This window comes from Antechinus flavipes, chromosome 3 (genome assembly GCF_016432865.1).
Source record: "Antechinus flavipes isolate AdamAnt ecotype Samford, QLD, Australia chromosome 3, AdamAnt_v2, whole genome shotgun sequence".
In the NCBI taxonomy this organism is placed as follows: domain Eukaryota; kingdom Metazoa; phylum Chordata; class Mammalia; order Dasyuromorphia; family Dasyuridae; genus Antechinus; species Antechinus flavipes.
Genome location: NC_067400.1, coordinates 420,873,948 through 420,900,062, shown reverse-complemented (window position 1 = coordinate 420,900,062; position 26,115 = coordinate 420,873,948). Strand labels below are relative to the sequence as shown.

The 26,115-nt window shown below is 34.8% G+C and overlaps 1 protein-coding gene across 1 annotated transcript in view; it reads left to right on the top strand.

Annotated features, from left to right (window-relative positions):
• ERICH2 (glutamate rich 2) overlaps positions 1 to 26,115 on the top strand; it is a 118,591-nt gene that overhangs the window by 4,675 nt on the left and 87,801 nt on the right. The gene's annotated exons all lie outside the window — the stretch shown is intronic.

The window sequence follows — 26,115 nt, the reverse complement described above, 5'->3', positions numbered from 1 at the left end:
ATTTGCTGGCTTCCTACACTATATAACTAAAGTAATGTGTTATTTGCAAAAGAGAGATTTAATGACATTGTTCTAGACCCCCAGAATCTTTTCAGATATCTATACTTTAGAGTAAATTTACCCATTGTTCTCATATTGCTAATTGAGGATTTTTAAGTGCTGATTGCTTATGTCAGAGAATCTGTTAGAACAAAACAGGCAGTGTTAGCATACTTTTTTCATGCTGACATCTTGATGGCTTCACTTATTAGACATTATGAACATTTCCCCTTCAGTGTCTTTAATGATTATGCTGAAACATAATCCCCAATGGTGCATTTCACACTTGAGCATAATCATGAGAATCATAATTCAGTCCATACATATGAATTACAATAATTTGCACAGACACAAAAATAATAGCATGCATTCACTAATACATGAGACTTTAGTCAGTGTGGTGGAGAAGAAAAATCAAGCCAGTTATTTGGCATCATTTCAAAGAAAAATAATTTATTTAGTTGATTGAATTTTTCACTTTTCAATAAGTTTTCTAGTCAATGTGAAGTTCAAGGCTTTATTGAAAAAGTAAAGTCTGTATTATACTTAATACAGTATTTTAAATCATTTAGATATAACCACTGAATGTTATTGATCCCAATTTTAACAAATGAGGCATGTTAAAACAAATTCTAGAGTCAAAATTGTGCCAAATGCTAAGATAAAACTTAAAAATTCAGTCATCTGATTATTTCTTAATATTCAATTACCTAGCAGCATTTAGACAGAGGTTCCTAACCTGGGGTCCGTGAACTTTGTTGTTTTTATTTTTTTTAATCCTTATATTTGGTTTCCTCTGGCGCCTATGTATTTTGTTATATGCATTTAAAAACATTCTGTGAATTTCAGAAGCTTTATCAGCCTGCTAAAGAGGACTATGACACAAAAAGAGGTTAATAACCTCTGATTTAGACTAAGGATGGAGATCTTTCAAGGCAGGTACCAAGGATCAAAATCTTTATTTGTACTTAGAGTTGGAAAAAAGCTAGTTTTAAGTTTTTAGCAGCAATGCCTGAAAAGGCCACAAGATGGTGATTGTAGGTTCATAGGTCCAGAAGGGAACTTGGATGTTATTGATGAAGAAGCTAAAGTGACCCAAGGGACACTTGGGTATATACTTGGCAGAGCCACATTAGAATTCTATGTGTTTAAGCTGAATACTCTTCCCATGCAATAAGCTGCTTTCTCTTTTCCCCATTTGTCTTTGTCTTTGTAGGTCTTTGTGTTATGGCCTCTGCCTTTATTTCAAAATTTCTCTTCTTTGCTATTTGTTGGGGGAAGGAATATTCCTATGTGTCTCTTAGTGACTTATTCCATGTATCTCTCTTCTCTTCATTTGGATTAAAATGCCTACAATATGATACTAATAAGGGAAAATGCTTTCTCATCCTTCTACATTTCAATTAGCTATAATAAATATAAATGTGAAGTGAGTTATTTTATTTTGTGCATTGACATTTTAAAAGAAGGTGAGATTTTTTTCTCCTTTAAAGAAATTTACTGTTATTGTGGGTTCTGAAGAAAAAATAATTTCTGCAGCCCTGAATTTTTACCATGGGTTACTAACCCTCAATAGAAGAAAAAAAAATAAAGGCTCTCAAAAACTGATTGAGACGCAGATTTAAAATTCAGCCATATCTCATGATTTAAGAAGCCTCTCACAGGTTAGATTTTCATTACAAAAGCACACCAATTATCAAACAATCTATTACTTACATCTATAAATTAAGCTTTTTTCATTGTTAAGCTAGAATTTTGATTGAAGAGATTGAAACCAAAACGAACTTGAGAACATTTAACTTTTTTCCACTTTTTTTGTATTCTCATTGAGGCTACTCTACTTGATTAGGACCTTTCTTTTTCTCTCAGACCCTTTATTCTCTCCCTGTTTGATCCTACAATGAAGTCTGTGTCTTCTGTCAATAGTACCATAGTCTATTGCCAGGAAAGCAACTGTGGTATCACAAATTCGGTATTATGATTCCAGGGCAAGCTCAAACTAGAGTTTGGAGAAGAACGTTGCTAAGATGTTTTCTAAGGGGAAAGAACTCCCCTCATCAATCATGAGAGTGCTTGATCTCAACCCTGCCAAGAACACTGTGTTTTATGCCACAGAGCAACCATAAGAATTTTTTCCACTATAATTGAGCCAGGGTCTCTCTTCCAATGGAGGTCTGAGAGTGGGGCAAAGGGAAATGGATCATGGGATAAGAAGCTTCAGTTTAACTGGATAGTTGCAAGCAACCTAAGAGGAAAATAAAATAAGAGGAAAAAATGAACAACTTAAATATTTAGCCAAATCTTAGTTTAGAGGACTAAAGATAATAGAATGAAAAATTATGACATCTGGTTTAGGAAAATCTAATTAATAAGAGCTTACTTGATTCTTAGATCATTAGAATAGTCTCAAATAGAAATTAGGGGAAAGCAAAGAATAATTAGGTTAGCTATTATGCAAGCAATATTTGTACCTTGAAATATTGTGTCAGCATTAGTGTTGCTTTAATCCTGCCTGACAGCATATCTTATTCTCTGTGAATACCCTAACAGTCATATGTGTATTATTTATGTTCTGTATAAAATGAAAGGGATGGACAAGAGCAGGGTTTCTTAACCTTTTATGTCATAAACCTCTTTAGCAGTCTGGTGAAACCTATGCACTCTGTTTTAGAATGATTTAAAATAATTAAAGAAAATGCTAATAAAGATGCAATTTTTCCCCAAAGAAGTTAACAGATTCCCTAAAATCTATCCATTTAGGATTCTCAGGACTCCAGGTTAAGGACCCCAGAACTAGATGATGTCTATAATCCCTGATGTCTCTAAATGTATGATTCTATAATTATAGTTGGCTGTGATGTTATCAACATAAACCTTGGCCCCACTGATGCTCTTTATGGGAATTACACATTAAATAAATGCAAGGTTAAATGAGGTGCTGTCATATTTCAATATGTTTGTATTGTTCACTGAAATTCTGCTGTTACCTTAACATGATGCAAAGGTGACTCTGGATTCTCAAGGCCCATGCCTGCAGCTTGAAAGTTCTAGGGAGATCATTTGAATATAGCACAGGTACAGATTGTGCTTATCATCTGAGGAAAAAACTACCTCAGTATCCAAAAACTCATTACTGAACATCAGGCATTAACTGTTGGTTTTACTGTATGTTTTTATTTTTTAACCACACAACTCATGAAACTATCTAGGGAATGGATAGGTTTCAGTCTCTTTTGGTAAAGAGAGTACCTGCCCTAATTAAATCACAGATTTTTTGAATTACTAAAGGAAAAATCTTAAGATTCTTTACCAAATTCCAACTTTGACTCAAAATTGTTAAAATGAGTGAAACTTTTCATTTTTTCCCAAGATTTCTAGTGATTCAAGTTGATATGCAGATCTACAGTAAATTGAAGTCACATATATGTATGTAGTATTTGCCTGATTTAGATTATTGAGAATAAATGACTGGTAATTCAAAACTATTGATTTAAAAACATTTGGGCAATTATACTGATAAATGCTCAGTTTTAAACAAATCTAGCATAAGGGATTGGTCTTCATCATTCTCCTTTAGCTTTGGCTTTTCAGGGACAGATTTTTTTGGTCCTCCACAAGTGGAGAGATAGGAACTTTTTAGACTTCTTCATAATGCCAGTGTATGGAATCATGCTATAGGAAAGGCTACAAAGAGTAATTGAAAAATGTAATAGGTAGAATTCTTCTAACCTCAGACTTACAAAGCTCAGACCAGAAGCTCATAGAAACAGTTTATTCAAATAATTGTCAGACCCTTTTCAAAGAAGGAAAAAATGGAGAACTTTAAGAATTGAAAGAGGGATAAATCATTTGGTCAAAGTCCAAAAATAAACAACAGAGTTTTCTCATTCCAATGAGAATGCATCAAGACTGGGATATTAAAGAGTTTTGTGTCAATTATGCAAATTATTGTATAAGCAATTGTTCTTTTATATTACTTAGTGCCAACAGATGATTTACATTTTCTATTATAAATCACACACATCTATTTCACATATTAATTGGTAAAGTTGCCCACCCTATAAAGTATAGCTATAACATTTAGCAACATCTGGTTTCTTAAAAATAATGTTCAGCTAAGCAAGCAATCTGACTTTCTACTGTCAATGAATGATTAATAACTCAAACAGAAACACTCAGGGCATATATAAACTTCAATACAAATAGTGGGGGAAAATGTACCCCATGATGATGAAGAAATGTAATGGTTATACTACTAAAAGATAAACATATCCAGTGTGAGTGCCAAAAATGCTAAAATATCTTAAAGAAATGAATTCATAGGTCTGAGATTTGTTTCAAATGATCCTCCACAATCATCAAAGCGGACTAATTGTGTGTCCAAACCAATTGACAGTGTTCCAAATCCTGCTTCATTCAGACCCTGTCCTTCAAATGGTCCTAGGATAAGAACAAATATTTTCCTGTAAATTTCTTTCAGAGCTGGGCCTCAAGCCAGAACCTAATTTACGTTTTGATTTAAAACAATTGTTTGTAAAATAAAACAACGTAACTTAAGTTAGGAACTTCAGCCACTCAAGCTCCCTTTCAGGGCTCTTGGAATTAGGTCCATTATTCTCTGCAGTCTAAGGATGCTTGGGGAGGTCCAGCTGCTCCTGATTACCTTGCCGCCAGAGAGATGGGGATAACATAGCTGTTCTTGCAGCCTAAAGAACACTAAAGATCATCCCATAGTAGATGAAGGAACAGAATTCTGTTCACTATTCTAGCCCAAGAGAGACAACTTATTTTTCTCAAACCAGTGATACTTAGGGCCTGTTTTTGTTTCCTCAGACTCTTCTCAAATATTTTTTTCCCAGACATGGGATTTTTAGTGTGGAAACTCTCACCACTGATACAGATGGGCAATTCTTCTGAAGTTTACATTCTTAGAGAATTATATGGGGCTCTTGGAAACTAAATGATTTAACCTCCATTGCAGAGGGTCACATAGTCAAAGTCAAAACTGAGTATTTCCCAATCCCAAGGCTGGTTCTTTAATTTGCTACACTACTTTGCCATATCCTTTCTACAAAAAGAAAATTGATACCAGAGAGATAAATGACATACATCTATAGTCTAATAAATCTTTCACTAGATCCATTTGGTAAGTTATGATCCTCAAAATTTTATTAGGATGAGAAGTTCTCAGCATAGAGACATCTTCTACCAATGCAGATATACAATTCATTGGTAACTTACAGTCTTATAAAGTTGCCCATCAATAACTTTTTAAGTGATCAGGGTGGAATTTTTTTTAATAGATGAAAATTCTCTAGCTGTTTGCCCAAGTTAATATTATTACTACCTTCCCAACCTGTTCCTCTCATTTTCCCTCTCTCATTTTGTTTCAGTGAGATGAAGTAATGATTACCAATGATGAAATTGAAACCAGACACACTTAGAGACCAGTCTGAAAAATACAGCAAAGTTCAAGAAAGCTCTGAGATAAAATGCAGGATCAAAGGAGCTACAAATTACTATAAAGCAAAGCACAGAAGCTGAGGAACTTTCTAGACAGTTTGACAATACATAAATGTGATCAATAAGCATCTTATTTTCCTTCAGATTCTCTCTCCCTTTCTCTCTCTTTCCCTCCCTCCCACTCTTTTCCTCCTTCTTTCTCTGCCTCTCTGTTTATCTCTGTCTCTTTCTCTCTCTGCCTTTGTCTCTTAACTCATAATAATGCCCTTTCCTGGCTATCCACCAATTCTTGAAATATATTACTTCCCTTATCAAGAGGCATTCTTTTTTATGTAATTTATCTTTAATGAGAAGTTTTAATACACAAATATTAACAAATTAAAACCTAATAATGTAAATTACTTTCTTGCACCATATTCTTTTTTGTGCAGTACATAAATGCAAGCATATTTTGACTTATAAACAATATTAAAGTATAATCTTGATTAACTGACATGCTTGTTGGTTTGCGTAACTAATGGATAATATTTAATTCTTCTAGGTAAAAACCTTTAAAACATAATAGTTCACTTTTATTGTCTTCATTTTACTGTCTTTACCAAACTGACTGCATTATGATGGCTAAGAATCTTCCTATGCCTTAAGTTATACTTAAGATCAATCAAATCTTGCTTTCTAATTATAACAATTATAACTATACAAAATCAAAAACACAGGAGGCATTCACTATTTTAAATATCTATAGAACTTTTAAATTTTGTTTTGCTTTGCTTTTTACTGGTTTCCCTTTTTTCCAAAGAACTTGGTTCTTTATTTGGAACACAAAGTAATGAGTTTCATTGTATACTTGTGTAGAAACTGGATTTTAGAAATTCAAAGATTTCTTTGAAATCAGAGAGTTCTAGCCTTTGTTCTTTTCCCTGATTCTTCTACTCTTTGCTAATCAAATGATTCCACTTTCATATGGCATGACTCTTCTCATCATCCCATTCATGGCATAAGTTACAGTATTCAATTAGAAGGTGGTGAGAAAAGAGAAAGAACAAGCATTTACTGAGCATCTATTACATAAGCAGCCAAGCCCTGTGCTATGTACTAGAGGTGCAAAGAAATGTAAAAAACAATCCATCCTCTCAAGGAGCTCACTGAGCTTCTGAAGCTCTATAACTAACTGATGCTCTCTGTTTCTATCTCTCTGTCTGTCTCTCTCTCTCTGTCTCTGTCTCTCTCTCTCTCTCTCTCTCTGTCTACTGTCTCTGTCTTTATCTGTCGTGACTCTCTCTCTATCTCTCTCTGTCTCTTTGTCTCTGTCACTGTCTCTCTATTTCTGTCTGTCTCTCATTAATTTAAAAAGAGGCTGGGAACCTTTTAAAAAAGATCTTCATGTCTCTATAATAGGGAACTAGCCAGTGGGAATTCTGTCTTTAGAGTATGTTCTGCCTGATGACAACCCCAATGCATGCTTGAAGAACCTGCTCCCAGAAAGATGGAATGGGTCACCATATCACCATACCTTCTCCTTTGGGCATGTGCAAGTATTTTTTACTGTTTTCTTTTGGCTTATTATGTGATTGTAAATGAATTTTAACTGTCTGGTAAGCTAGAACTGAATGTGTAGGCAAACATCACTTTAGAAACTAAATCTTTTCTTTTCTTTCCTGTTGGATACAAAGGAAAACACTTCTCTGAACTCTGTGAGCCTCTCCTAGGCAAGACTGTATCAGTAATGGGGCTACCTCCCATTTATGCTTTCTTTCCTTTGCTTGTAAGATCTCAAAAAAGTAGAAAAATTACAAGTCCAGCAGCCAAACATAGGAAGCATCTCAAGGAATGACCTGCTTGAACCAGCCCAGAAGCAGATAGATCTGGCAGTTGAGATGTCTTTTCCTGTGAGAGATTTTCTATGTTAGCTATGCTGCCCTCAGAAGTATGATTGGTAGGTGAATGCTTTGCAGTATTTTTTGCTTTTTTTGTTTTGTTTTGTTTCATGTATGAGTTTGAGTTTGAGACTGCTCTCCTCGAAGACATAGGTGATAGAGGGAAAATTGTGCCCTCATTTGGTAGGAACAGGGGAGAACAAATATGTTAGTACTTTTCTTCCTTGCTCTTTCTTTTCTTTCTTTTCTTTTCTTTCTTCTTTTCTTTTCTTTTCTTTTCTTTTCTTTTCTTTTCTTTTCTTTTCTTTTCTTTCTTCTTTTCTTTCTTCCTTTCTTTTTCTTTCTTCCCTCCTTTTCTTTCTTTTTTCCTTCCTTCTATCCTTTATTTTTTCTTTCACAATCAGGCCTAAAGGATTTGCCTAGGGTCATACAGCTAATAAATGTCTGAGTACTCCTGACTCCAGGACTGGTGTTCTATCCACTACAATACCTTGCTATTTTCAATAAATATTCCTTTAAAAAATCTCATTGATATTAATTACATATCAATTGGAAAAAATGATTGTTAGATACTTATTAATGGAATCAATAATATTGAGGTAATATTAGATAGCATTGAGTAATTAACATTAGAGAGAAACTTGGAGGTTCAAGCCATTTGTATTAGAAAAAAAATCTGACCCTCAGAAATAACCCTAGAACCCTGATGAAATTTTCAGATGGCACAGAAGTATCATTCTGGGAATCCAGTCTTCCAATTTGTGTGGTGAGAAGGGAAGATTGGGAGAATAAGTTCTGAGCCTCCTTACATCTCAGTGTTCTCTATTGATAGCATTTCATTGATGATCTGCAAATCATTAACTACTAAAGTAACTGAGTAACATTTGGCATGCTGGGTCTATGATAATGTTCTTTTCTGGATTGTACTCTATAAGATGATGATCAAATACCTCAGGGTTTCATGTTTTTATTGTTTGACACATCCATTTGTATCTTTAACTTCTGTTTTCTTCTATGTGTAAAACAGTTTATTCTTCCAGCACTCCTAGAGGTCACTCAATCAATAATTTTTTTATTTCGTTTTTTTGATTCAGAAAAAAAACTGCTCATACTCAATTGAGAATGAAAGAAAATTAAACTTCTGTTACAAACATATATAGTCAAGTAAAACAATTGTCCACATTGGCCATGCTTAAAAGAATACAAACATACACATATAGGTACACATGAAAAGATATATAAAATAGATATTTATAAAAATACACATGTATAAATATTCATGTATAAACATACACACATGCACACACACACACACACACATACACACACACACATATATAAATTCTCCACTCTGAATCCTTCATTCCTCTATCACAAGGTGGGTAGCATATCCTCTGGATATTTGTCCTCTGGAATTCTGGTTGGTCATTATATTGATCAGAATTCCTGTGGTTTCAGAGAATAGTGAAGTTCCAATTTTGCCCATTCTCCCCATTCCTTCTAGTTTATATAAAAACTTTTATTTGTGATTATGTAATCTAATTTTCCTCATTCTTTCTCTTCCCCTTCATTCCTATAAATTCCTCTTCCTTTCTCTTTTCCTTCTTTTAATATTATCAAAACTTAAGAGAGTCACTCCCAGGTCTTTTAATTAGATTTTCTCTAGAACCCCTGATGATGATGGGCCACTAAAGGCAAGAGGTCTGCTAACTTTGACTTGGTCCAGAGTAAATGCTTATATCATAGACTGTTAAAGTGTCCATCACTCCTTTCTGGGAGTGACTTCACAATAACTCCAAATTTATTTTTTTTGTATTCCCATCATGAGTCAAGGAGGAGGCAAGCAAATAAAGTACTGAAAGCAGTCTAAGATATTTAATAGCAATCCCAGGGAGAGGTACATATTGACCATATTAGTAATACTGGGTTATATGTAATTATCTTCTACATATATAATTTTCTTATTCAATAATTTTCTCCTTGGCCTATACAATTGGGTTTATTTGAAAAAATGTATCAGAATGGGCACCCCACAAATATAGTTAGTATTATTTTTTATATCCTTAAGGTAAAGAACTGAAAGAGGTTTACTAACCTACCAAAATGGGCACCTTCCCCTCAAAAGGGGTTCCTGGCAAATAAAATTAGAGATGTATTTTGAGGAGAATGAGAGCATAAAGAGAAGAGATGAAATAGTCCATCCTATCCAGAAATGTGATTTTTCCTTATTTCATTATCTCTATTTCTGAAATAAGACATAATTATTTTCTAATGATACAAACTTCTCAAATGCTATAAAATTAAGGAGTAATTTAGAGAATTTGGGAGCCATAAACATGGTTTAAAATCTCAATTCTGATATTTACTAGGTATGTAATTATAAACAAAACATTTAACCTTTCTTAGCCTCAATCTATCTGTAAAATGTATATTATGATGTCTCTGGTCAAAAGACTGTTTTCAGTAAAGAACTTTGTAAATTGTAAAGTGCTAAACAAATGTAAGCTTTCACAGGTATAACCTGCTTTCCACAAACCTACTTACACATGTTCTAATATGTATTATTCACTTTATAAAAATATTCACAATTATACTCTTAAATAATAAACTTCCCTCCTGTATTTATATTATAATTTTAAAATTTTTTCATTTATACTCTTAAATAACAGACTTCCCTCCTATATTTAAATTATAATTTTAAAATTTTTCATTTATAGCCAATTAAAAAATCCATGTTATATAGATTTAGCTATAATTATATTACACTGCTAGTAGATGGTATTTAGAGTAGTCTGGTTACCTATTCTCTTTTAAAAAATTAAATATAAGGGGGCAGCTAGATGATACAGTAGTTAAAGCATGATCCTGGAGTCAGGAGGACTGAGTTCAAATTCAGTCTCAGACACTTAACACTTCCTAGCTGTGTGGATCTGAATAAGTCATTTAACCACAATTGCCTGGCCAAAAAAAAAAATTAATTAAAAATATGCATATAATAATATGCTTCCCTTGTTAGTCTTTTCAAGCATTATAAAATTTGCCTAAATGAAGCAAAGTGATTGAATACAAAGAAGAGTCAAAGTATTTGGATTCTTAGCAAGATTTCATGCTAATTCTTAACTTTAAATAAGTTATATAACCTCTTTTCTCAGTTTTTCCATCATTGATTGGACATATGAAAGATTTGCAGGAAAAAAAAAGATGTAAAAATTTGGGATGTTGTTTTTGTTGCTCCAGCAGTGCTAGCCTAGATCATTCATCTGGTCACTTTCACAAAGTACATATTCTTCAGCAAGGGATGACAGCACATATCCAGCTCCATGAGAGATGCCTCAGAAAAGCCGGTTAAGTTTTAATACAGTATGCAATATCTATATTGTTACAGGACAACCTGCTAGTGGCTGCTAGATGTTATGGGAGCCACCTGCCAGTGGCTGCTGGGGATCTAAATCCAACCAGCAGAACAGATCCCTTCAAGTGAGAGGATGATAACAATACAAGGAGATTGACAGGCGGTTGCATTCTCTGACCTCTCTCCTCTTCCGTCTTGCCTCCAATTTATTTCATTCCCAATTCACAAACATCTGTTGTCAGTAAAGGCTGATTTACAGTTCCTTCAAGTGTGTTAAGATTCACAGCTGTGAGGGCTTTAGGAGAACTGACCATCCTTTAATGGTACAATCCCTTATACCCTTTACAGGCTTTCTGGGTTTCGTACTTAGGCATGGTCCTCAACACTATATCTTCTTTTGTTGAAGTTTAAATACATTACTTCTTAGGGTGTTTAGGCTGTGTGTGTGTGTGTGTGTGTGTGTGTGTGTGTGTGTGTGTGTGTGTGTGTGTGTGTGTGTGTGTGTGTGTATCAAGGATGTCATAGAGAAAGATGGTCTGAGATCTGGCTTAGTCATCTTAAAGAAGATGCTCACCTAGGGGTTGGAGAAGTGAATGAGCAAGGGAAAAGGAGAGTAAGACTCAAGATTCAGGACCACCAAGGCTGTAGGATCTTTTTTCCAATCTCCAAGATGAGTATAGGGTTAGAATTATGTCTATATGCTTTTCTTCAAATATGTTCAGATTAGGGGTTCAGAAAAATCTAATCTCCTAGTTAGTGACTATATGTTTGTGGACAATTAACTTGTTTATTTCTTTTTTCTTTTTTTTTTTTTTTTTTTAGATTTTACATGTACATTCACTTTTTACATATTTTCATATGAGTCATCTTGGGAGAGAAAAATCAGAACAAAAGGTAAAAACCATGAGAAAGAAAAGAAAGGTAAAAAACCAGTATGCTTTGTTCCACATTCAGCCTCCATAGTTCTCTCTCTCTGGATACAGATGGCATTTTCTATACTAAATTTTATTGACATTGCCTTGGATCACTGAATTGCTAAGAATAGCTAAGTCTATCACAGTTGATGATAGTAAATCATCTCACAATCTTGTCATTGCTGTGTACAATGTTCTCCTGGTTCTGCTCACTTCACTCAGCATCAGTTCATATAAATCAATCTTTCCAGGCTTTTCTAAAATCAGTCTATGTATCATTTCTTATAGAACAATAATATTCCATTACTTTCATATACCCATAACTTATTCAACCATTCCCCAATGGGTGGATATCTACTCATTTTCTAATTCTTTGCCACTACAAATAGAGCTCTTACAAACATTTTTGCATATGTGAGTCCTTTTCCCTTTTTTATGATCTTGCTGGGATAAAGACCTAATAGCTGCACACTAGATCAAAGGGTATGCATGGTTTTATAGCCTTTTGGGCAGCTCCAAATTATTCACCAAAATGGCTGCATTAGTAGGAGACAAGTAATTTAACCTGAGTCTCAATTTCCTCATTTTTAATATCTCAGTTTCCTTGTTTTTAACTTGGAAATCAATCGAACTCTATTTCAAGAGTTGTTAGAACAAGTATCAGTAAGATTCAAAAATATATTCAATCATTTCAGTAATATCCAACTCTTTATAACCCCATTTGGGGTTTTCTTGGAAAAGATATTAAGAGTGGTTTACTATTTCATTCTCCAGTTAATTTTACAGATGAGGAAATTGAGACAAAAAGGATTAAGAGACTTGACCAGGGTCACAGGGCTAGTACATGTCTGAAGACAGATTTTTGAACTCAGAAAGATTAGTCTTCCTTACTACTGGTCTGGCATTCTAACCACTAGTCCACCTAGCTGCCCAGAATTTACAAAGCACTATGTAAACATGAACCATGATTATTATCAATGTTTCTGGGAAATGGTTGCTTAGTGAGCATGGAAATGGAATTAAAAATAAATCTTGGAAAATTGAAGGATATGTTATCTAGTAGTATTTGTCTCTGTGGATGATGCTGGATAAATACTCACAGCTCAGTGAAAGCCACCAACGGTCATTACAAATTCTAAATTTACAGACTAATTTTCATCAATTAAATTTTAGGTAGATGGCTTCCAGATGACAGACACTAAGGCATCTTATGTAACCCCATACATAATGTATGTATTTGGAATAACTTCCCTTCATAGAAAATATTCTTCCTGGCCTTATTTATAAATTTAAAGGTCTATTGTACAACACGAATTATAATTTAATGAGGAGTAGAATGTCATCCCAAATTGCCTCAGGAATCACTTGACCATACCAGTGGCCTAAGTCACCTATCCTTGATCCAGTATAATGAATTATTTTAGCTTGTATACATCATTTACTTTGATCAATATTCAGAGGACTATAGTCCCCAAAATAAAAGCAATCTAATATTGAAGATGAGAAAACTGAGGCAAAGACCAAGAGGATGATAAAGCATCCTATTTTATTGAAACCAAAAAGAACAGAGATGTAAGATAACGTGGGTGAGAGGGGAAAATAGGAATGCTGACTAGAAAGAGTACTAGGTTGTTGTTCATGAGAACAGACCCCAAAATCCAAAATAGTTTTAGAAAGAAGTTTATAAGGTTGTTTGTTTGAGGAGAGCGTTCATCAGGAAAGAAGTGGCTTTCTCTTCCCAGATTCTAAAAGATTTATATAGGATTTTGACAAAGGTTTCCCTATGAGAACCCCATATGGCTCACATATGAAATTAAGCAATTTTGTCAAGAGGGTAGCCTGAAAGCAAGGTAGACCAAGATAAATATGAATAATAATAGTCCAAAACAGAAGATTGGGATTGATCCCCCAGGAGTTTCTGGATGTAGTAATCCAAAACAAGAATGTTTTGGGTAGCCCAGGACCTGGGGGAATTGGGAACACCTTTTAGCTATCTTTGGAATTCCTAGAGAATTGCTGAGATCAATAAAATTGCAACCACACAAACACACACATACACACACACACACACACACACACACATTGTATAATCATTTCTCTCATAGAATTTTAAACAAAGAACCTAGGTTCAAGCACAACATGTATTCTTGGGCAAAAGACTGAAACTTCATGGGGCTCAGTTTCTTCTTGTGAGAACTAAAGTGTTAAAAAAGAGGCTTCCTAAGAAGGTACCATCCAGCTTTGAACTTCTAGCTATGGATATCATAATATTATAGCAAGCTCATTATTAGCAATCTATAGCTTCAGTCTTACATTGCTGGTGTTTAGTTATTCAGTCCTGTCTGAGTCTTTGTGGCCCTGTGGATCACATCATGCAAATACCATACATGAGGTTTTTTTTTTTTTTTTTGGCAAGAATTGGAGTAACTTAGCCATCCTTCTCCAGTGGATTAAGGCAAACTAGAGATTAAGTGATTTTCCCATGATCACACAGCTGTTACTGGTCTTTTGTTTTGGAAAAGGACCAATGATATAGCAGGTGATGTCTTGACTTTTCAGGTGAATTGGATTTTAAGTAAGGCAGAGTTGCACAAAGTCAGCAGCCTCACTCTCAAAAGTCACTGAAGGCCAACACAACAGTCAGTAACACAGAAAGAAGTGGATGAACTTGGTGTCTTTAACATAAGACAAAGCTCTAAGTACTCCACAGCCCCTGCTTCAGCCATCTCCCTGTCACCTAGACCATTTTACTGTGTGGCCACTGAAGAGGTTACAGCTTCTTGAACTTAGGTCCTCCTGATTCCAGGTCTCCAGCCACTCAGCTACCTAACTGTTTAAAGGATTTGAGCAGGGAAAAAGGTGGAGGATTCACCAGACCATTTGAGGGGAGGAGAGGTCAGACTCCAGAATAAGAAATCTTTGGTGGCACTTATTCTATTCCCTCTGGTACCAGAGTCCAATGACCAAGTTGCATGTTCAATCCCACTTTTGCAACCAATTAATGCCAATCAAATGGAACTGACTTCTAACCTGTGAATAGCCCAACAGACCTGGCAAGAGACAGCAAAGTCAGGGATCAAATAGAAGTTTAATATCAAAGTGAGGGAAATGACTTGCAAGGTCAGACCCCTGCCAGGTATGTGTGTGTGTGTGTGTGTGTGTGTGTGTGTGTGTGTGCTTGGATTGGGGAAGCAGGGAACCCAATGAGAAGTAACTGTTGTCATATCAACAAATGTGATTAGGTAGGGCTTCATGATGAGAAACAATTCTGGAGTTTGGGATGGCAGAGATCATCCAGAGAGTGAGCGCAAAAGATTGCTGATATCAAGAAAGCACCTACCAACTTTAAAATACTATACAAATGTGGGCTATTATTATTTGAATTATTTTAAAACCAAAGTGTAATACCCATTTCATTTCAAGTCATGTAAAGGCCTAATACAGTGATAGGTTCTTAAAAAAAGACAAAGTTTAGATAAAACACAACTTATAGAAGTATAGAACTTATAAGCTAGTACAATTATGCCAAAGTGTGGGACCAGGGGAAATATACCCTGACTATATGGCATATGTGATTAACCAACCGGAGGATGGAAATATAGGTCAGAACCCATCTTTTGTGGGATAGCCATTGCGGAAATTGGCTCTAACACAATCATAGTTTCCCTTCACCTAATATTCCACCATTCTACCCCTTCCCCCTGCTGGGCAAACACACTCCCTACCTCTGGCTGCTGCTGTCTTCTCCTCGTCAGCTACAATCAAACCTAACAATTACAGCAGCATTTGCAGATGCTCTTGGGAAAAATCTGACCTCACTCCCTACACGTATCACTTCATGATCACCTCTCAGAGAACTGTGTTCTGTGGACAGTGACTCATGAGTAAGAAAACTGCTCCTGACATTTTCAGTTTAGGTGAGGTAGGATGAAGCCACCCAGAACTAATGGGCAAGAGTGGACTGGGATCTGAATCAGAAACATCATGTGCTATCTCCACTCCCCAAACCACCTTTCTTCCAAACTTTCCTACTATTGTTGATAGAACCCAACACTCTTGTGTCATCCAGTTTTCATAACTTCAACCTTCCTTGTCTTCTACATCTCTTATGTCAATTTTCTCTCTGCCCACTCAGCCACCACCCTATATCATTTTCCCTTGTCTTGTCTATTTTAGTCCCTCCTATTTGGTTTCTTTGCCTCAAGTCTCTCTCTACTCAAATCTATCCTCCACATAGCACTCAAAGTGATTTCCTCAAGTGAAAGTGTGGAGGAGGGGAAAGATTGAGGGAACCTTTGCTGATAAGGGATATGACCCTGGGTGAGAAGGACAAGCATACTGCCAGCTCTGTGAGTACCGAAGCACTGGTGCAGAAATGCTGTTAGATGTGGGCACTTATAGGAGGGTATATATGCATGTGCATGTGTGTGTACATGAGTTTGTGTATACACACATATGCTTAATTGTAGACTTTTTCAGGGAGGGGAGGAAGAAGGGAAAAAAGTAAAAAAGTGCATAACAGAAAGCAAAAGAAAATCTACAAGAAAGCAAAACAAAGATAGGCAGCTATGAACACAATGTGTAGTATTTATTATACAGGCTTTCTTAAACTGGAAATTTTTTGCTTTATATTGAAATCTTCTCATGTTCTGCTGTCCATATAGCAATTTTTTTTTTCCTTTTCCTACTTTGTATCTAAGTTTTAAATAAATAAATAAAGTATGATGGTTTCTTATAAAATATTATTTCATCTTTATCTCATCCTTTTTATATTTTATAACATGTATGATAATCAGTATGATTATATGTGCATATATTTTATAATCTATAAATGTTAGCTTATAACAGTAACATTATAAACAATTTGCATACATATTATAAATATACACTATATTGGGGATGCTTGCTTAATATTTTTTCACTGATGAGGTAGAATATATGATTGAAAATGATGATAGGCAACCAGTCTAACAGAGTGATAAGACCCTATATTCTGCCTTACTTAGCAACACATAGAATATTGTGTTTGGATGTGGAAGGCACATTTCAGGAATGGGGTTAACAAACTGGAATGATTCCAAAAGATGGTGAGATGCCTGAAGGTCATGTAATAAAAGGATATACTAAAGGAAGTGGGGGCTGTTTAGTCTGGAGAAGAAAAGTATTGAGTAGGAGGGAAGGAAAGGTGAGAAGGACAGAAGTGGTATCTGAGAAAATATATGAAAGAGCGCTATAAAGATTAGAGGTTCAAATCATTCTGCCTGATAGAAACATAAACTTTAACTTGAAATAAAGGAAAAATTAACAATGATTATTGTATCCAAAAGCAAATGGGTTGCCCCTTAATCAGAAGCTACATGATCAATTTATTTCACTTTTTCTCTATTAAAGTTTACATTTATTTAAAAATAAGTTTATTATGTGTATGTAAAGTATAACTTTTATAATCACCCTACTTGTCTGCAACTCTTTGTTCTCTTCTCTGATTTTTTAAAGATGCTTCAATTATCTGCTTTCTTTTTTTCCCCTTTTTTGCAATCCTATTTCTATTTCCATATCCACTCTCCAAATGGAAAAAGAAAAAAAAAGAAAAGAAAAGCACTGATAATAACCATGCATAGTCAAACAAAAACAAGTTTCCACATTGATCAAGTTTCAAAATATCTTATTTTGCATCATAAGTCCATCACTTATCCTTCAGTTGATGGGATAAAATGCTTGGGAATTGTGATTTGAACAAGTTAATTCTGTAAGCATCCACCATATAGACAGCACTATGCTAGGTGCTACAGGTACAAAGAAAAAATACTCCTAAAAGTCCCTACCTTCAAGGAGCTTACTTTTTTTTTTTTTTACTGTGTAAGAGGGCCAGGTCCATCAGCATTGATCATCATATAGTATTGTTGAAGTGTATAATGATCTCCTGGTCCTGCTCATTTCACTCAGCATCAGTTCATGTAAGTCTCTCCAGAGACTTTCTGAAATCATCCTGCTGGTCATTTTTTACAGAACAATAATATTCCATAACATTCATACACTACAGTTTATTCAGCCATTCTCCAATTGATGGGCATCCTCTCAGTTTCCAGTTTCTGGCCACTATAAAGAGACCTGACACAAATATTCTTGCACAAACGGGTCTTTTTCCCTTCTTTAAAATCTCTTTGGGATATAAGCCCAGTAGTAACACTGCTGGACAAAGGGTATGTACAGTTTGATAACTTTTTGAGCATAGTTCCAAATTGAAAGAGCTTACTTTTTATTTCATTTTATTTTTTAAAATTATCAATAGTATTTTATTTTTCAAATACAGATAAAGATAGTTTTCAACATTCATTTTTGTAAGACTTTGGGTTCCAAAATTTTCTCCTTCCCTTCCCCCCCAAGTCAGCAAATAATCTGATATAGGTTAAATATGTGCAATTCTTTTAAACATATTTCCATATCTGTCATCATGTAAAAAAAAAAAAAAAGACCAAAAGGGAGAAAGAAAGAAACAAACAAAAAGTGAAAATATTATGTTTTGATCCATATTCAGTACAAGCTTACTTTTTAGAAGGCAATACAACAGATAAAGAGAAGTAAATAAAAGAGAATTTGAGGAAGGAGAGAAGATTAGTTAAAAAAAAAAAATTATTAGTTTAGGAAATCTTCCTGTAGCTCCTGAGCTGAGGTTTGAATGAAATTAAGGATTCTAAGAGATAGGAGATAAGAATGGAATGCCTTCCAGGAATAGGCAACAGATTATGCAAAGAAAGACGTGGAAGATAGAAGGCCATCGGTTTAACTGGAACCTACAGTATTTAGAGGAAAATAATTGGAAATAATTCTGAAAAGGTATGGGGAACTCAGATCATAAAAGATTTTAAAACAAACACTAAGTATCCACTATTTGTGTGATACTGTTATGAGATGGAAATACAAAGATAAACAATGAATAGTCCTAGCCTTGAAAGAGCTTACAAAAATGTCAAACTAAGAAATTTTTTTTCCCAGAGATTCTTGAACAAGAGAATGACAAGATCAGACTTGGGTTTTAGAAGGGTAAAATGAGCAACTGTATAAAAGACAAATTGAAGAGAAGGCAGACAAATCTGAGGATTCAACTAATAAGTTGTTGAAATAGTCTTGACATGGGCATCCAAGCTATAATGGTGGCTGTATGAGTGCAGGGAAGGGGATTTTAAGTACGAGAGATGTTGTAGGGATAGAATCAATATGATTTGAGGCAATATGAGGAATAAGGATAAGGGTTAGAAGACATTAAGATTCAAAGGTGGGAACAGAATAAAGAAAGTTTGGAAATAGGGTAGGTTTAGGGGAAAAGACAACAAGTTCTTTACTTTATTAAATTTGAAAGGCCTAACTAATAACTCAAGAGAAGCTGATCAGAATGTGGCTAAATTTAAGACTGGAATTTAGAGAGGGAATTAAGGCTGAACTTAGAGGTTTGGAATACCAAGACTTGGGCATCATCTGCATAAATATTATCACTGAAGAGGGCATAAAAGAGCGAAGACCACTTGCCAGAATGTTGTTGAAAAGATTCCTGTGAGATATGGGTTGGATGAGTTGGCATCCACTTGTGTCTGTAACAAACACAATTCACTACAATATTACCCAATATTGGCTGTAAAACAAAAAGTCCATAAGGATTAGCCAGAAATATCAAAAATTTTATTAGCAAAATAATAGAATATTATTTAATATTTCAGAAATATTGAAGCCCACCAAATCAACAAAAATCATGGGGAAAACGCAGCTGTTTACTCAAGATTTACAACAACAATGTTTTGTTCTCCAGGCTCCCCCTACTGGCTCTATAATAGTAAATAAAAGGTGCATAGAACGGAGCTAACAAAATTTTGGAAATCAGAAGAGTTTTCTTTGCTATCATAAAGGACATCTTAGTAAAGCAATAAGAAAACACCGTTGGTGCTAGGTTTAAAAAGATAACTACCATTTGCAGCAACTGTCACAAATTCTATCTTGTCTGAAGGCACTCTCTTCTCACTCTTGTTCTTCAGAAAACATTTCAGAAATCTTGCCATAGATCTCAGACAGGAATTCTCTAAATCATTTGGTTCATTTGTATGTTAGTTCATTGTCAATTAGTTGCAAGATTGTTCTTTGTTCAGTTGTTTTTATGTCAACAATAAGAATTTATTTTATGTCAAGAAGTGGGAAAATGAAAACTATTCCTCCCATTAGACAGACAATTAAAGGAAAACAAAGGAGTTCCATATTTACAAGAAAGGGGAAGGGGGAAAGGAATACGTATTTATACAGTACCTACTATGTGCCAGACACTATGCTAAGGGCTTTACAGTAACAGCTTTATAAGGTTGCTATTATCTGCTATTATCTCCATTTCACAATTGAGGAACCTAAGATAGAAAAAAGCTGAGTTCACATAGATAATAAATGTCTTTAATTGGATTTTAATTCTGGTCTTCTTGACTTCAAGTCTGGCACTCTAACCACTGTGTCACCTAGTTAACATATAGACAAAATGATCTTGAAGGAAATAAAGCAATTGGTATACTCCTCAACATCCTTAAGCAATTAAGAAAATAAGTGTATCCCACTAAGAATGACTCAAAGAAATAGAATTAGAAGCTAGCACCAATACATTTTGAATTCATGATGGGTTTCCAAAAGAGATAATGACTAAGGATTTCTTTTATAAATCTCTACTCTTCATGAGATAAACAAGTTGATCTATTTTATACCTGATGGTCAATCTTTTGAATCCTTTTAAATGCTATTAGCCTGGCCTTTTCAAGAATCTGTCAATGGATCCATATTCTATGTATTTCTAATTTAATAATGTTAAAGGAAACATTGCATTCTAAAATTTAGGATCTAGTCTTCCAGAAATAATTTTATTTAAGATTAGTCTAATTCCAAGACATCAAGATATCCAAAAAAATAATTTTGTTATGCCTTCCAAAATGTCTTTACCCAAAAATAAGTTTAGATTTTTTTATAGAAATCTCAAGGAAGAAAATCAAGACATGTAACAATACATTTCTGGGTTAACATTCAAAAGTTGAACAAAGTCTATGTATCTTCCTATGCCCCTCAAAGAATGAATAGAGTTTCTCCCAGAGATCAATATTGAAAACCTAAGCTGTATAGGAGCCCTAAAGAATAGGATAGAAACAAGTGTGCTAGTATTTTACAATCAGCTCAGGAAAAAAAGTACATAGGACACATTTTAAAGTTTAATCTTCATTATTAACATTTTCTTTATCACTTTCTTAAGTCTAGATAACCAACAAAGTTAAACAAGTGCTGATTTATAATGTTTCTGAAGCTCGTAAGGAAAATTTAGCCATCCTCAAGGAAGTCCATTCCAGCATACCCCTGGATTTTCTCATGGGGTGGACCCCAATAAGATTTCTTCAGGAGATAGAGAAGAAGAGATTATCTTTTAGATGAATCAATATCCTTAATATTTCCTGATGAAGGCATTTTTGGCTATCATTTTTAATTCATTTCTTTTTTTATTCAAACTGGGAGTTAAAGAAAGGATCCTTTAATAGTCTAGAGCATATTTTCAGTTTTTAAATACACTTTCAAAAAATATGCTTCCACAACTGAAACTGCTACTCAAATTGGACAGAATTTTATTAGAAATTTATCAGAATAATGAGAATATTATTTTATAAACTTAGAAACAGAAGAAAAAAAATTTTTAAATGTTTTTTCCCCAGACTAATTTCAAAGAATTTTGGTCAAATCACTTAACCTCTCTATGACTGTTCCCTTATTCTGATCAATTGCCAAATTGGGGATAATAATTCTTGTACTTCTATCTTCTTAATATCTTCTATCTTCTGACACTGCCATCACCTGGTACATAACCTTATCAACTTTTGCCTGGACTATGGAAATAGCCTGCTCATTACTCTCTCTGCCAAAAGTCTCTTCTTACTCCAGACCATCCTCCCCCATAGTTGTCAAATTGATCTTTCTAAAACAGGCCTGACCATTCAATAAACCCCTGTTCAATAAACCCCAGTAACTTTCTATTATCTCCAGAATCAAATTTATAAAACCCTCTGTTTGATTTTTTAAATCCTGGTTCCTTCCTATCTTTCAGCTATTACTAGCTAGCATTTATAATACTTTAAGATTTGCAAAGCATTTTACAAATGTTATGTCATTTTATTCTCACAACAATCCTGGGAAATAGGTGCTTTTATTAGTCCTTTTTTTTATTATTATTAATGAGGAAATGGAAGAACTGAGGTAAAGGGTCTTTTCCAGAGTCATAACTACCAAGGATTTGAATTCAGGTTTTCCTAACTCTAAGTCAAGCTCTCTATCTACTGAATCACTTACTTGCCCCTCAGATCCAATGACACTGGTCTCCTTGCAATTTTTTGCACAAGACATTCTATCTCCTGATTCTGCATATCTTCATTGGCTGTACTTCATGCATGAAATTCTCTCCTTCCCTATCTCTGCCACCTGACCTGCCTAGCTTCCTTCAAGTCACAACTAAAATCCTACATTCTACAAGATTCTCCTTTCCCGCAATGTTAATACTTTCCCTCCGAAATTGTGTATCTTGTTTGCACAGAATTCTTTGCATGTTGTTGTGATCTATTCACATCTGACTCTTGATGATCTCATTTGGGATTTTTTTGGCAAAGATACTGGATGATTTTCCAGTTCCTTCTCCAGGTCATTTTACAGATGAGAAAACTGAGGCAAGCAGTGTTAACGTGCATATTGACTCTCCCCTATTGAATTATGTGCTCCTAGAGGGGCAAGGACTGGTTTTTGCTTGTTCTCAGTACTTAGTATGGGGACTGCCACATAGTAGGTGCATAAGAAATGTCTATTGATGACACTTTTATTATGCTTTAAAAATAATGAGTGTGGAGACAAGTGATTTTCACACTTGTACAATTATTAAATCTTGTTCCTATTTAGAAAATACTCCTTTCTTCATATCATCAGTATTCATTAGTTCCTTCCTTACAAAAAAGTAAATAAAAAATTTTAATCTAACACTTTGTAAGACAATTGTGATCTATTGCTATATACTATTTGATTAGGGGTCATGATGGTAGTAAGAAGCTTTGTTCACTTTTTTAGTTTAAAGGCTAGAATAAGGAAAGCAGAGACAAGAATTTCTTCTATTATTTACTAACATAGCAATTATAATTCAAGAACACATTTAAAATTTGTTTTCAGATATGTTGCTATTTTGATATTTAATATTTTTCTTTCCCTCAATTCATGTAAAACAATTTTTTACATTTGTTTTTAAAATTTTGAGTTGCAGATTCTCTTCCTTACTTCCCCATTGACAAAGCACATATGAAGTTATGAAAAAAATTTTTTTAATTATACTTAAAAGGATAGAATAAGGAAAGCAGAGACTTGTCAAGAATTTCTTCTATTATTTAATAGCATGACAATTATAATTCAAGAACATTTAAAATTTGTTTTCAGATATGTTGCCATTTTGATATTTAATATTTTATCTCCCTTAGTTACATATAAAACAATTTTTTATATTTGTTTTTAAAACTTTGAGTTCCAGATGGTATATATGAAGTTATGCGAAACATTTCTGTTCCCATTTTGCACAAGACACTCCATTTATTTCCACTGAGCATTTTCACTGGCTGTGTTCCCTTCCTTCCTCCATTCCAGTAATTCTTTGCCTTCTCCACTCTGTGTCCTGATTCTCCTCAACCCCTCTTCCTTCCACTCTCAGTTAAAATTCTACCTTTTTCAGGAAGCCTTTTCTGATCTCCCAAAATGCTAATCCCTCCCCTCTGAAATTGCCTCCAATTTACCCAGGATTTATCTTGGTTGTATATAGTTTTTTGCATGTTATCTCCCCCATTAGATTTGTGTACTCCTTGAATGCAGTGCTTAGCACAGTGCCTGGCATATAGTAAATAATTAATAAATGCCTGTTGCCTTGCCTTGCTGATCTGACAAACAAACGTAATGAAACATTCTTTTTTGGCTTATTTTACAAGATAAAACCTTGTTTAACCAAATTAAATTTTTAAACAATCTACTTGAGGAATTCGGAAGGGTGATAATTTGGCCTTGTCTTTTCAAACAAAGTTATCAGCAACTCCACTGTGATCTTGAAACATTTTCACCCAATGTTTATCATTATAAAGAAAATGTGAATGTGGGTGGGCAGTTGCTCTGAAAGAAAGTAAAGGGTGGAATAAAATATTTAGACTCAAACTTTTCATGGACTTAAACTTTTCATGGACTCAAACCCAGTAGCAACCTCACTGATTTCTATCCTAGCAATAAATCTTTGCAAACAGTCCTCAAATGCAGTAGTTTCAGATACCTATAGTCTATTTCCTAGAAATGTACAAACTTATTTCCCATAATAATGGGGGATAAAAATAATGGATAATCAAAATTCTTTAGGTCAGTAGTTCTTAGATTTGGTCTCAGGTCTACTTTACACTCTTAAGAATTATTGAGGAAACATGAATTATATCTATCAATATTTATCTATTATGAATTATTTATTCTTATTAATATGAAAATAGTTTTGACCTTACAAACCACCTAGAAGGGTCTTGTTGCTATAAGCCAACCATATTGTTGCCCACAGCACTACCTAGAAGCAGATTAAAAATATAATTGGGAATATCTAACAAAATAAAAATACAGTAGAACACAGATAATGTTAATGTGAGGTTTCTAATCCAACTTTCAGCCCACCCAGGATCCTTCCCTACAGTTTCTATTTGAGTTTGACACCACTGTTGGAAGTAATCTCCTCACCTTTAAAAATTCTTACAGCTAACAACTAATAATAGGAAGACTGATCCAAGAATTTCCTCTTTCTGCACCTACTCTACCCCTTGGTGGCGTGACTAATTAGCAGCCAAATGGGTTGGTTAAAGGCAAGCTCCCAAAAAAAGAAAACCAAAAGGCCTAGAAAACTAGTGATTTACTGTATTAAAAACACTACTGAAAAAAAAAAAATTGTACATGAGAATTTCCAGGAAAACAATGTTCTTCCTCTGATGTCGTTTTTGTTTTTATTTTTTCCAGATAAATTTCCCAAAGGGGCACATTTTCTTTCAGCCTCTTTGTTTTTACTTTATGGTGAAAAAAGCAAGTCTAGTAAGAAATTGGGAGTCTGGAGAACTCATTTCAAAGCCTATCTCAGATACTTACTACTTTATGATCATGAGTAAAAGTCACTTAACCTATTGATTCCAATTTTCTCATTTGTAAAGTAGAAATAACACCAACACTACATACTTCATAGGGGCAGCTAAGTGGAGCAGTAAATAAGCTCATTTTTCTGAATTCAGATCTGGGCATTAGACACTATCTGTATGACTCTAGACAAGTCACTTAATCCTGTTAACATCAGTTACTCATCAGTAAAATGAGCTGGGGGAGGAAATGACAAACCTTTCTAGCATCTCTGACAAGAAAACTCTAAATAGGATCACAAAATCAGACAGGACCAAATATTTATCTCATATGGTTATTGTCAATATAGCCTATATTGGTATAAGTTTAGCAAATGGGAGTGTCTGCTATTTTTCTTTATGTAAGAGGATGCAGAGCATTCATTACTACAGTTGGTCCTTCATTGAAAGTTAGACTCAGCCTTTCTACAAGAGTATATTTGTTAGTCTTGCTCTCAGAGAGCTGAGCAAATTTAAGTCCGTTCTTTGCCAGCAAAACCTTCCTTCTCTACAGCCTCTCAGATACAAACATTTATTAAGTAGTTACTACGTGCCAGGCACTGTGTCCCTCTGTTGCTTTTCCCTTTTGCAGTCCTTCCCAGATCTACCAAACTTTGCTTTCCTTACCCTTTTCTCCTTTCCCCTCTTTTCCTGTCTCCTCCCCTCCTCTCTTTTCCTTTCCCTTTCTCTTCTCTCCCCTCCTTCCTTTTCCTTTCTCTTTCTCCCCGCTTCTTTGCGCTTCTCTCCTCTCCTTTCCCTTCTCCCCTCGTCTCCTTCCCTACTCTTCCTTCTCTTCCTTTGCAGGTATCTGTAGCCATGTGACTGTCACTCCGACTACCTGTAGAACCTGGGATAAGTCCTTCCATTCTTCTAACTCCGTTTCCCCTTCATTAAAACAAAGAAGGGACAGAAAAAGACCGTGTCCAAGGTCCTTTCACTGCAAATCGATGACCCAAGGAACCCTTCAATACAGCCTTCCTCTCGTTTTCTTTCCTCGAACTGTTTTTTCCCTCTTCATTTCTCCTCCCTCATGCCTCCTCTTCCTCCCCTTTTTAATTTTTCTCTCCTTATTTTCCCCCTCCTCTTTTCCCCCTATACTCTACTTCTCCTCTCTAGTTCCTCTTTCCTATTTTCTTTCCCCTCTATTTCCCCTTTTTGCTCCCTATTTCTCCTTCCCTCCTTGTTTTTCCACCTCCCCCTTTTCTCCCCTTCTCTTTTTCTTTTTCTCTTTTCCTCCTCCCCCTGATCTCTCGCTTCCT